Source organism: Poromitra crassiceps (genome assembly GCF_964638095.1).
Source record: "Poromitra crassiceps genome assembly, chromosome: 8".
NCBI classification, from domain to species: Eukaryota; Metazoa; Chordata; class Actinopteri; order Beryciformes; family Melamphaidae; genus Poromitra; species Poromitra crassiceps.
Window position 1 is genome coordinate 17,249,433 of NC_139629.1, and position 14,042 is coordinate 17,263,474.

A 14,042-nucleotide genomic window follows, 5' to 3' on the forward strand; every position below is an offset into this window, starting at 1 on the left:
TGTGTGTGTGGACACGCCGAGGCGTCATGTGTGTGTGGACACGCCGAGGCGTCATGTGTGTGTGGACACGCCGTGGAGAGCGTGCGGCCGGTGAGAGCCAGGGCAGGAAGGGTCAGGCTGCGGGAGGGAGGGGAGCATGGAGGTCACTATCTGACCAGTCAGGAGAGAGCGATTACGCTGTAACTCAGGGATACTCAACTTGCTTTGCCCAGGGGCCACTTTCGTGAAATGATAGGAGGCCAGGGGCCAGTTCATAAACAAACAATATACATTTTTCTGTAGCGGATTGTAGGTTTTTTGGGGTGTCAGCCGGAGTTTAGTCTGACAATGTTGTGCACACCGGATAGTTAGTTAGGTTCAGTTAGTTAGGTTAAGTACATACATAAGTGCCTGGGTAGCGAGCAGACGGCGGTATTTGACAATTTCGCTGGAGCTCAGTCAAACTTTATTTCACGTCTAATTCGCAAGGAAAACTAACATGAAATGATACGAAAATGGTCGGGGGGCCACTCTGCACCCTGTCGCGGGCCGCATCTGGCCCCCGGGCCACAAGTTGAGTATCACTGCCTTAACTTCTACGAGCTGATGTTGAGCCCAACGGCAAAACGAGAGTTGACGCTTTGTAGGGTACCGGCATTTCCAGCCCATGCTTCTCTTCGCCTTCTGAACAAAGCAACACTGAAGAGCAATACTGAGAAGAACAGGCTATTACATCTTCAATAACAACAATAATAACAACAATCTCATCATTGAGATTCAAAGCGATATTAATTAAAGAACAGCTAACCAACGGGAGTGCTCATTGTAACCTGTGTGGCTGTGTCTGAATGAGGAGAAGCGCCTCCAGCCACTGGATGCAAGTACAGCAGTTGAGTGGTCCAGTCACACTGTCAGAACAGAACCAAGGAACTTTCTAGTCTAATAAGGGCTCTCTACCTAAGATGAACCACATGGAGAAACTCCACAAGCGTCTTATAATTGTGGGCAGACCAGAAGCAATCTTGTGAAATCAATAATGCTTCATAAACGAATTAACGTAAATAAGGCCAAGCATAACACAAGCGGAGGATGTTATGGGCATGTGGCTGGTCTTCCAGCTGTTTTTTTCCTCTCCCTGTGTCAGCGTTAGACCACTGTAACTGTATTGTTATTGGCTTTGTCATCAGTGAAGGAAAATTGTAGTTACTGTAGTAATAATAACAGCAGCCAATAACAAAAGGAGTCCATACTCAGCCTTTCCACAGCCAATCTTTCCCCCGACCACTTAAAGACTACTGTGCACCGCGCATGGAGCGTGGTACCGGTCCAGCAAGGTGGCGCGTGATTCACCAGAGGAACATCATATTTACATGAAATCAGTCATCTCTCCGGCTGTACCTCCGATATGGAGCCGGCTGCCCAGTCGTATGAGTAAGTAAACCCACTCGCACCACAAGTGTTCGCTCAGTGACTCACCGAAGCAAGCAGGTGGGACATGAAAGCAGTTTGTGTGCAAATAGGAAGAAAACAGTCCAACCTGTCTCCATTGGTCTGCGGTCAGTCCAGCTCTCTTTTGGAGATGTGGCTTAGTCGCTGTGCCTCTCCCCCTCTGCTCATATACGCTCAACAACGCCTCCCTCAGACTGTGGCTCCGGGCCACTCCCCCGAGCCCCTCCTCCCGCACTGCGAGTCCGCTCTGATTGGTCAGGCTGACCGCTGAGGCCCTGCCCCCGAGCCCTCCTCCCGCACTGCCAGGCGACTCTGATTGGTCAGGCTGACAACTGAGGCCACACTTCCTTGAGAGGGTCCACATGGCGGCCATATTTCAGTGCAGAATCTGGGTTAAAATAACAAGGGCTGGAACTACAGAGGGTCTCTCTCTCTCTCTCTCCCACTCTTTCCATTGTCGGTCATGTCTCTCACTCTCTTTCTCTGTCTCTCACTCAACTTCTCTCACCCTGTCTCACTCCCTTTTCGCTGCTCTCCCTATGCCCCTTCATGCAGCCAAGGCCGCCCTTCTTAATATTAGCTTAAATGGCGATCGCATTTTCACTCAAAACTCACATATACGGTGGTGGGTCCGGTTCTGCCATTACAAACCAATATATGGACCACAATACACACAGACCCTGTTACGTCCCCATTTGAGCCTCAGTCAACATCAAGACAGCTGACTGACTGACTGACTGACTGACTGACTGATTAGATAGCTGCCTAGATGCCCATGCACTGACTGATCGAGTAGACGTTTACACTCGACTCTATCAGTCAATAGATTACCTTTATGGCCGATGGGGAGCAAAGTATCCCGGCGTTGCTTATGCAGCAGCATGGCGCGCATTCAGCCAAGCTTGAGTCAGCTCCAGCCCGTGGTTCTGAGTCTGTGTTCCCTCTCGCAGGGCAGGGGGGACAAATGAGTTCCATATGAAGAGGGGAAAGAAGCCGAGTCAAACAGGAAGAGAGGCTGATAGGTCCAGACACTTGAACCCAGCGTGGAGAAGGCTGGGGGAGACGCCTTCCCTTATCGCCCGGCGTGCGTGCATGTATGTACGTACGTACGTCGATGAGCAGTTCCAAATTGTTCCACACAGCTGCTCTAATAAAACCTCTCCTTTGACCCACTTCCAATAAATTCCCCCAACTTGTCCTCACCCCATTGCTATGAATGGGATGGTAGCGGTTAATGGTCCATTTTAAGACTCCCTACAATGTCTAGAATATCACAAAAATGTGCCAAGCTTTTACTGCACTTCCCAGCAAAACAACAGCACTCCTGCTGAATTCCTACTCGATTAGCTAGTTTTTTTTTGCTCACCGTTGTTATGTTCGAAGCCGGTGGTGGGTCTCAAAGTGGGGTCCGGCGGACCCCCCCAGGGGTCCTTGAGAGGGCCCCCCCCCCCAGCAAAAATGGGAATCATTTATTTTCACTACAATTCCATCCATTAGTAGCACAAGACAGAATGTATGACTATTTTGGTCATGGGTTTCATACGCTTTCTGTAATAGAACATTTAAAACGCAAGAAATATGATCAGATGGCGGACCCCGAGGGACAAAATCTGGTCGAATGGGGGTCCCTGGTCTAGGGGTCGTTGACGTGAAAAAGTTTGAGAACACTGTTCAAAGTGATATGGCCTAGTTTCCCACATGATGTGTGTGATTTGTGTGGAAGGCCTGGTGCGCCGTTACAGGTCGCGGGAGGCTAATGGAGAGCTAGCGGCGAAGCGGAGAAGATGCTCGGGGTGATTCCTCCTGGCAGCCTCGGGGCTCTCGAGACGCAGCACAGGCCCTCACATCAAAGAGCGAGACCGAGATCAGAGGAAGACGGTGCTGCAGAAATGTCCTGGACAACCTGGAGCAGAGCAGAGCAGCGCACGCGCACACACACACACGGACGCACGCGCTGACACCGATATTCAGAGCACTCAGCAGAGCCTGGCTGTGGACTGGAGATCGTTCATCTTTCCCTGTCGAGACTCCAATCAGCGGTGTCGTATAGATCTAAAGGGAGCGGAGGGGTTTGACGCAAAGCAGGGTCAAAACAAAAGGAAAGAAAGTTGTGTGCGAGGCAAGAGGTTGCAAATAAATCACATTTAATCTTTGTTTTTCTCGCACATTTTCTCCCCATTTCCCCCTGCTGTCGTTGCTCCACCCCCTTTGCCGATCTGGGAAGAGCGGTAGACTAGCACCATGCTTCCACTGATACATGTGCAGTCGCCAGCCGCTTCTTTTCACCTCATAAACGAGGAGTTTCACCGGCAGGATGTAGCGCGTGGAAGGATCACGCAATTTCCCCCCAGTTCTCCTCCCTCCCGAACAGGACCAGAGGAGGCACTGGTTGTGGTGACCAGCAGGACTCATGCATGCCCCACCGGCTGCCCACCCGCAGACACAGCCAATTGTGTCTTTAGGAACGTTCTAGCCAAGCCGGAGGTGCCGCTGCCGGGAGCTGAACCCGGGTCTCCGCGGTGGTGGGCGAGTGCTTTTGCCTCTACACTACCCAGACGCCCCCCAAATGTTGTCATTTTAACTAAGGTCTGAATTAAGAAAAAATATGATTTTGAACATAATTTAAAAATACTGTGCTCCTTTTGTTGCAGGCTCCACATCCCAGTAACAATACACTGAGTCAGCTTATTTTCAGATTCACCACCACCCAGAATCAGAAAATTCAACTGGAGAGACTGTGCAGAGGTGAAAAGCTGCATATAATATCTGTGAAGAGCTAGCCCTATGGGTCTATTTCTTCACAGATATTATATAGCATACATTTTGAAAATGTAAAGAAAAGTTATACACTTATGCCAGTCGAGCAAGTACTATTCTCTGGAACGTGCGAGCCAGAATAGTCAGGTGTGCCAAAGTCCTACTGTTTGATGAAGCTGAGAGCAAGGCAGGAAGGAACTGATTTCATCCTACAGGAACTAAATATCTCCATTTTGGCTCGTGTCAACAACACGTGATTCCCGGACGTGCTTCGGATATCTCAATAAGGTTTGATGATCCAATCTGCATGTGTTTCAGATCAGAGCGTTACGTCACTGCGCCCGGGCCCGGCCAGCCCCCCGATGAGGCTAAGCCGGAGTCCCCCTTTAAAAGCCCCAGTGGAAAGTGACAGGAGCCCAGGAGGGACATATGGAAAGATGGAGGTGACGGATGGACAGATGGAAAGATTGGTGTGGAAGGCTCTGAGCAGAGCCTATGGAGTTTCCAGAGTAATGACAGCTCGCTGTGCAAAGAAATTAGACGCAGATTACTAGGTGGACTCTCTGAGCTGCCAAACAAACACATGCCTAGGCCCGGCGCAGTATCTGATGGCATAGCTAAAGACTATATGGAGGCCCAGGGCCGCCCAGAGAGATGGCAGTGCCCCTGGAAGGGTCCAGCCACTATGCCCCCCCCCCTCCCCTGCACACGCTTTACTCATATCAACGCTGCAGCTTTCGGAGCTGACTGAAAAAAGTTTGTTAACAGATTATTATTTGGGGCTAAAGCCCTTGCCTGCTCCCGCTTTTTTTTTGCCTTGCGATTTTGGCATCCTGACTTTTGTTTTGTTCCTGGCATTTTGCTATCACCGGTCTTGTTTTGTTTGCTATCACCTGTCTGTGTTGTGTGTTACACCATAAATGGTCCCTCTAGCTGCTGCTGCCCCAAGCAAAATGGTCCGCCCCAAGCCTGCCTTGTTCTTCTTCTTCTTCTTTTGGCTTTCCGGCAGACTAGATGCCTTGCGGCACATTGCTGCCTCTCACTGCACTGGTCGGATGGGGGATTACATCAGAATGGCACTATTTTCCACAGGAGCACTCCTGCCCAAGCATGCCTTGTTACTGCTGCTGTGTTTTGTGTATTTGTTCGACTCCTTGCAAAAATAAATTAGTTGCAGCATTTTCAGGATGGGAGATATATTTTAGTGTTACATTTTTTTTTTTTTTTTTTTTTTTGCCTGGCTCCAGCCCCCCCCCCCCCCCCCCCCAGTGGCGACGCCCCTGGAAGCTTACCCCTTTACCCCCCCTTATGGGCAGACCTGTGGAGGCCTGTAGATAGCAGCATACACACCAACATCATATCCATTTGATCTTCTGGAGATGTCAAGCACTTCTCCTCCCAGTGACCAAAACAGTGACCGAGGCCAGGATCTATGCAGATCTTACGATGATAACATCATGGAGTCTTTGCTACTATACATTTGCTAGGGCCATGCAATCAGAGAGGGCTGAGCTCAGTTTTGAATCCCACTCGAGGGAGCAGCTTACATGACCATCTGGCCATTTGAAGGCCCGTCAACAGGCCGACCCAGACAGATGTTAAACATGCTCAGGGGAAAGGCGTGAGTCTACCGAGGCGAGCTGCATATATTTGCCCAAACCGCAGATCAGGCTGCAGTGACACCCGGTGCCATCGCATTTCAGGAAGTCAATGATTTCATCTGAATCTCGAGTGGAAAAACAGATGGAATACAGAGGAAACTGAATGGAGTATGTTTCGTTACGATTAGTCGATTCGTCGATTAGTTGTCAACTATTACAATTAATCGCCAACTATTTTGGTACTTTTGAGTCGTTTTTTTGAAGTCATTTCAGCTTCTCCAATGTGAATATTTCCTGGTTCCTCTAGTCCTCTGTGACAGTAAACCGACTATGTTGGAGTTGGGTTATCAAAAACTTTTGATAACCCAAAAGTTATCATTTCTGACCAAACAACTAACCGATGAAGCGAGAAAATGATCGACAGATCAATCGATAATGAAAATGATCGTAAGTTGCAGCCCTATTCTTAAGCTGCATAGACCGAATAGTTTTCTTCTATAGTGTACGTTCATATCTTACCTGACATCCTCACATCCATCCGTGTATTTTTCACACCTATTCATTTATATAATGATATGACGCCGATGGAAGTAAGGACGGAGACAACATTTCCCCAAATGCCATGTCATTTCAGTTCATTGTTGCATCACCATATCTCAGTACCTACTCTACTGCGACAGCATATCTGCTGCTTTTATTCACTTTTCAGAGGAGTAACTGCTGCAGCGTAAACACGCGGATGTGTTGAAGGTGAGGAAATCCCCGCGCGGTGTTCCAGTGGAAGGGAGAGACAGACGGGAGCGTGGGAAAGAGAGACGGAGGGAAAAAGAAACATGAGAAATACATGGAGGGGCGGCGTTTTGAGACCTCGGCGCCGAGCGGCGGTCCCACTGCTGCCGGTCAGGGGGGGATACACCTGGGGGGATACACCTGGGGGGATACACCTGCGAGAGGTGAAGGGCCAACACGTTTGCCGCAGAGGCACCGAGAGACCCGTAACACCTCTGACTCAGAGCGGAGCACGGAGGGGTCGTGGAGGAGCAGACGGTGTGCGGGGAGAGAGGAAAACAATTTCTTATGTCCCACGGGTCCCGTCTGGTCCAAATACATACATAAAACGCAGTAAAAACACTGTATATTAAACTATTATGTAAACATAATGGAACGTGTGTGTCCCTGCACACATAAAAACAGACATACGACGTACAGTATGTACACACTAACTCACATGCATCCACACCTCCATTTGATCTCGGTGTGAGTGGTCAATTATTTTCCGGAAGCATTTTGCTTCATACAATCTCACAGCGCTGTGTGTCACTTGCTTCTTTCCCAACTCCCATTTTGGATGGTGGGGTGGAGGAGAAGAGACTTTGGATGGTGGGGTGGAGGAGAAGAGACTTTGGATGGTGGGGTGGAGGAGAAGAGACTTTGGATGGTGGGGTGGAGGAGAAGAGACTTTGGATGGTGGGGTGGAGGAGAAGAGACTTTGAATGGTGGGGTGGAGGAGAAGAGACTTTGGATGGTGAGGTGGAGGAGAAGAGACTTTGGATGATGGGGTGGAGGAGAAGAGACTTTGGATGGTGAGGTGGAGGAGATGAGGCTTTGGATGGTGAGGTGGAGGAGAAGAGACTTTGGATGGTGAGGTGGAGGAGAACAGACTTTGGATGGTGAGGTGGAGGAGAAGAGACTTTGGATGGTGAGGTGGAGGAGAAGAGACTTTGGATGGTGAGGTGGAGGAGAAGAGACTTTGGATGGTGAGGTGGAGGAGAAGAGACTTTGGATGGTGAGGTGGAGGAGATGAGGCTTTGGGGGACTTTGGGGGTCATTCCAATGACCGTATCAACGTCGTCACGTAGCCATCGTGACGTCACCCATTGGTTTGTAGACTCCCCTTTTGAACCCTCAAGTTTGGTTGTCCACAGGGCCGCCTGCTATTGGTCCATGATTGGCGAGCTGCGCGATCACTGGACAGGCGACCTGTCAATTACATCCCGAAACATAGTCTACTTTATCGACTATTTTACTCTAAATGCAAACGATTGCGACGATAAACTCATTAGGAAAGTGTTTACTGATCGGCCATAAATCAAGTCAGAAGTAGGGTCATTTCCTCATAGACTTCCATACACGACTCCACTGGAGCCAGTGTAGTCGCACCCTGTAGGCCACGAGGAAGAATGCAGGTTTAAGGCACTTCCGCAATTCGCTTCATTTCTCAGAACCGGAGGTTGCCCCTTTGGGTGGGAGGGGTAATTCTTCAGCTGTGGGTGTCCGGGGAGGAAACGGGGGAGGTCAACAAACCCTCATATTCTCATATTGAGCATAACACCCCTCGAACGTTGAACCCACGCCATGAAGGTTAAGAGGGTGATGGAAAACAAAGAGCATCTGACACATCACAGCCTGTGTCTCAAAGTGGGTGGCCAGCCAGCACCGTGTTGGGGAGGTGAGGGGGAGGGGGGTTCAGTGGATAGCCATCTTGTGAAAAGATCTCTCTCTGCTGGTCCCGCCCCCCCCCCCCCCAACAAAAGGAAGTTTCTTTTCCAGAGTGTGACTCCATCTGCGGGGCATCTCTGAGCACTTCAGATCTCGGGGCCACACTGTCATGCGACGGGCGGTTTGAGCTGGGGATTAACCAGGCCGGGCAACAGAAACAAAACAGAGATAGCATCCAGCTTCACGGGCGCTCTCACAAAGTGATACCAGCAAGGTGACAACTCAAACACGACCAGCGCCGGCGTTTAGCATGCAGTCGTGGAAAAACCAAAAACAACTCCGTTCGGAGATTCCTGCTCTGAAAAACAAAGCTCCAAAACGATCTACTCCACCCTCCCCCCAACCTCAAGCTTAAAGACATATTTCACTTGAGGGAAAACATTTTTCCATTTTTTTTAGCATGCATACGTTAAAGAGCAGCCAAGTACTACTTCTTGTGTCCTTGGGTATCCAAAGTGGTGTCACTGATTTGCATGCATTTTCAGCTCCTCGTCCAAAATGTGAGCCATTTCTGCCCCAGACATTTTTTTTAAAAACAAGTTGATATTGAAGAGGGGACACTGGTGGTGCCTGCAAGGCTTCTCGCAGCTCCATTGTGTTGAAGAATGAAACATCACTTGAAGAAACGGGGGGCTACATTCTTTGCGCCTCTTTCTTTCCTCAGACGACGGAGGTCTTTGCTGCAGATGGAATGGGAGCCCAGGGAGCCCCCCAGCAGTACTTCTGCTCCGCTTCCCCACTGGTCGGCCAGCAGGTCTGGGGGCCCTCAGGCCCCTAACACTGTCTCCATTATACTTAACCATTCCCAGCCCCACCTTAGCCCCTGCAAGCAGCCACGGGGGTCGTGAATGCAGGGGGCCGGCTCGCAGGAGAAACCTCCTTCCACCTCAAATCCCCCCTCGCCCGGTCCTAAAATATGCTTCTGTTTTCCAGCCGGGGACTCAGGAAATAAGGCGGTCTCGCTCGGCTGTGCTGAGTGAATGGTATTCGGGCCCTCTTCTCTGGAGGGCCACGCATTGTTCCTGCCCGTGTTTTTGTGCTCGGGATGAGTGCAGGTTAATCCCTGGCTCCCTGCGGCGCTGACCCGAGCGCTCCCCACTGAGGTTCCCACTATAGCACAATATAACACAGCAGCCCCCCCCCCCCCCCCCCCCCTGCAAGCTGAGACCTTTCTGCATGCTTTGCCCACACGGCCCCCCCGGGGGGCACCAGACGCAGACGCCGCTTGCGGGCGCTCCGGCCAGCAGAACCCGATACTGCGCTCAAATCAAAAGTAAGCACCACTGAGGTACGTGGCGGGCGGGGGGGGGGGGGGGGGGGGGGATCGTATGCTGGCACTGAAACGCTCGGGTTCCAGACAATAAAAGTATCAAGTGATATCATCCACTCGAGTGATATCGCGCACTCTTGGCAAAACACATTAGCAGCATGTGTGGGAGGGGAGGGGAGGGGAGGGGAGGGGAGGAGAGGGGAGGGGAGGGGAGGAGAGGGGAGGGGAGGGGAGGAGGGGAGGGGAGGGGAGGCGGGACAGAGACAGCGAGAGGCGGTGGGAAGAGGAGGAAATGAAGAAGAAGCGTGTTGGCGTTGTTGTCTGGGTGGTTTCGGGGGAGCGAGGGAGACACGGAGGTGCTTTCACCGGGGCAGACAAAGCCATGGGTGTAAGACAAGAGTCACGCTTTTCCATAGAAGGCCTCTGCTCTCATTCTGGAGTCTGACACCAAAAACCCGTCCCGACGTCACATTATACCCCAAACAACTGCGGACATCGACGCCGCCATTGTGCCCTTCAGACATAACAGCTAGACTGACACCAATACACAGTGTCAAATGTGTAGGTGATAAAGTTGGCGTGGGAAGATATAGAATAACTGAATAAACGGTGGTGTTATTCGGTTGGTGTTTTTTATCCTAACTGCCCTACTTGACTATAAGAAATAGTAAAAAAAAAAAAAAACGTTTCATAGGTTAAAGTCAGATTAAATTTCACTGTACAGTAGACGCCCTTTGGATGCGTCTGATATACAATATACAGACAAAGGAGGTTAGGTGAAAAACAAGCCTCAGATAACAGGAAGGAGACCCATCACATCCCTATTTTAGTGACAAGCGATTATTCTGTTTATTATCTTAGGGGGGGGGGGGGGGTTATCTGTTTATTATCTTAGGGGGGGGGGTTTCCTCTTTTGGAAATGATCTGCACAGGTGGCCCCCCCACTCAATATCTCTCAATCCATTGTTTTCCTCCATATTGGAAAAATATATCTCACCCCCCTCCCCATCCCTGCTGCGTGCAGATAAATATACAGATTTGACAGAGTCAGCGTGGCGGACAGTGAGAACAGGGAGTGAACTTGTAGGTGCTGCTTCAGTTCACTCTCTCTGGACGCTGCTCTGGTCCAGCAGATGATTTAGAGGAGAAGGGGGGGGGGGGGAGGGGGGGCGTGTGTGGGATAACACCTGCCCACAACAATAGGGCCATGGGAACAGCCTGCCTCTCCACTGGTTACTGTATAACACCTGCCCACAACAATAGGGCCATGGGAACAGCCTGCCTCTCCACTGGTTACTGTACTGACAGGTGCCAGGAACCCAATACCATCACAAGGAAGGCAGGAAGTCACGTCTCTGTTTGTTTTGTTGGTCCCAGCAACTCCTTGCAAGCAATGAGACTCCTACATTTCCTGATTGGATTTGCTATGGTGGCTACATGTCATCTGCTTGCTGTGGGTCAGTGACTCTCAACATTTTTCACATCAACGACCCCTAATTTAGTCCACACTGGGGTCATGGACCCCCATTTAATGAGATTTTGTGTCTCACACCCAAATCTGAAAATTTGTCAACAATTCAAACAGAGTATCTGTATTAGGTAGAGAGATAACAGTGACACTATGACCAAAACACTCATTATTCTACATTCTCTAATTGTTTTAATCTTGTCAATTAAATAATGGTGACGTTTAACAATTCATCAATTTGCTGGGCGACCCCCTGGAACCCTCTCAAGGACCCCTGGTGGTCCCCGGACGCCAACGTTGAGAACCTCTGCTGTACGTCCGCAGTGTAGAAAATACAATACCAACCTCTTGAGTGGAATCTTGTGCCAGAGTCGATGTGAAGGCCCTCTGTCTTCACAACCTGCAGGAGCAACAAGGATGACGCATTAGGATGAGGTAACGAGGAGCCTAAATCATAAAACCATCCCGTCTCCAGGGGGCGCACCGGGTCGCCCCGCCACAGCTCGCTCATTGTCTTTCTTCCAACCTAAAGTTGAGACAGAGGGGGCCAGAGGGGGCCAGAGGGGGGCGATAGCACCTGGAGAGATTGTCTAAACTGTTCCACAGAGCGTATGAGAAAAAGAGAAGAAAAAAGGAAAGACACTGATGTCTGCATCCCTCATTTGACCTCGGCCTCTGTGGCAATGTTGCATAATGTTTGACAAAATATAATATACTGTATGCATTATATAACCCAGGCAGTCATGTGGGTTGTACTTTAAGGGTCCTTTGTCACATTATGAAATTCTGTTCTTATCATATCCTACTACAGTACTATAATTGGCCATCTGCCTTCAAAATGTGCCAAAACACTGTTCAGGCGTGTGTTTGATCACACACAAAAGAAGAAGAACGTGCCCATAGGGGGCAATACAGCAATATTTTACGTATATTCTACGTTCACACAGGCCTTCAGAATAAAAGTCCAACACACACCTCACACTGCCCTCCAGAATAAAACATATGTTTAATAATAATAACACAACAAAATAACACAAATAACTAGACGTGCACTTGGAGAGTGCAGACCTCCGCCAAGGCAAATAGTCCAGTCTGCTGATACGCAAAGTTCATGAGTGGGATTTGGATCTGTTCCTAAATGTAATGGGTTCTTCCTTGGCCCATGCTACACCCTTCCACCAAGTTTAGTGAAAATCACCACAGTCGTTTCGCCATAATCCTGCTAACAAACCGCATTGAAAACATAAGCTCCTTGGTGGAGGTAATAACACTTATGGTAGCAACACTACTACTACTACTACTACTACTAACTATAGCCATTGTGGCAAAAAAGAACGGAAAAAAGAATCAATATTGCTCCGTGCGTTTAGAATCAACTAATGCAAGTCAATAGGACTGTTGACATTCATCCATGTTTAACTTGGTGCTGTCAGCAGGAGATCCAAGGCACAGCTCCGTCAGCCTGCAGATCATTAACTAAGGGCTAACTCTTTCCCCTCTCAGTCGGCACTATTCAAGGCCTGTTAGTGGATAACCTATTCAGGCCTTTTAGTGGCTAACGTCCGGAGACTGAAGCACTCTGCTCGGTTAATGGCCAATTCAATATTCCTCAGCTCAATCGTCGTAATGTTAAAATGACCGCAGATCCTTCAGCTGCCCTTGGGGCGATGACTGTTCACAAAACCATCTCACAGAATAAAATGAGCGGATTAGATGGTGGCATCGAACTTTAATTTGTTAATCGAATTTGTTTTTATTTGTTAGGCGTTGCTCACAAGAAGCTACTGTGTATCAGATAGACAAATGTCATATGACAGTGAAATAGGGAATGGCACGAGAAGAGTATTACCCATAATACATCCTGGTCCTGTGAGAACACATTTGACCAATAATAATGCCGTTGGTTTATCAGTGCAGTGCACCCCAGTCTCCACTAGAGATCCTCCCATAAGATGACACCCTGCCTGAGCACCCAAAGCACCCACCCATGTCGCAGCGCCGACGTCATCACGAGCCTGGCCCACAGGTGCGCCAGGTGTGGACAAATAGCCCCGAGGCTATCGTTCCAACCCGGGTTACACTTTGTTTAAAATGGAAAATGAAATATAGTGTGTGATCAGACTGTATTTCAACGGCCTACATTTTATGACGAGTGGAAAAACAAGCCGATTCTGTGACAAACGCCATGGGAATAAGCTGATAAAACACGTTGATGCAGGTTTTACACAGAATTAAGCCAGGTCTAAGCCACCAGGTCTAAGCCACAGGTCTAAGCCACAGCCACAGGTCTAAGCCACCAGTCTCTCAGATCATTTCCACCACGTCGCTACAATAATAAACATACTGACTAGGATGTACAAAGGCCCAAAACAATACCTTAATATCATACAGACATGTTTAATGTGTAATCATGTCCAATGCTGTTTCTGCTATTTCTTTATATTGCAGCCCCGTCATCGTGGCCCTCAGATGAACCTCCACCGTGTAAATTCTTGTTGGGCATTTTCCAATTACAGAACTGGATACACAAATTAGGACAAATTGCCATGGCCTAGGGGATTTCCCCCTAAGTGGTACAATCCAGTTACCTAGTTGCCCCCTTTAAGGCACTGCCAAGAAGGAGCCCTCCAATGCCTTTCACTTGGGGGGGGGGGGGGGGGGTGCAGAACGCAGCCATCCAGCCAGACGAGGCACTGTCCTCAATTTCTTTTGGCTACAGCAACGTTAGACGCTGGCGTTTGGAGTGGTGCTGTTGAAACTGTTCCACAGCTGGGGGGGACTAAGGCAGGCTATTATGTGGGGACTGGGGGATGTCTGCAGGCATGTTCGCTGCGGCCTGGCCCACCACAAAGGGGTCTTTCTTATAACATTTAAGGGCTTTGGGAACGGGCGAGGAGCCGCTGGGGTGGTGAGGGGGGGCTCTCAGCTTTTTTTTAAGTGTTTCTCTAGCTGGGGCTGAGGGCTGGACATGCGGCGGGGTCTGTATAGTGTCTGATCTGAATCAAGGTTATCTGGGGCC

General features: G+C 49.5%; 1 protein-coding gene across 2 annotated transcripts in view; it reads right to left on the bottom strand.

Moving 5' to 3' along the window:
• lhfpl2a (LHFPL tetraspan subfamily member 2a) overlaps positions 1-14,042 on the bottom strand; it is a 59,027-nt gene that overhangs the window by 26,613 nt on the left and 18,372 nt on the right. The window contains exon 2 of one of the 2 annotated variants that reach the window (XM_083641713.1): positions 11,369-11,423. The gene's annotated coding sequence lies outside the window, so the exon portion shown is untranslated. Of the gene's footprint in view, positions 1-1,516; positions 1,575-11,368; positions 11,424-14,042 lie in introns of those variants that run through there. The other variant, XM_083641714.1, reaches the window with a different exon arrangement.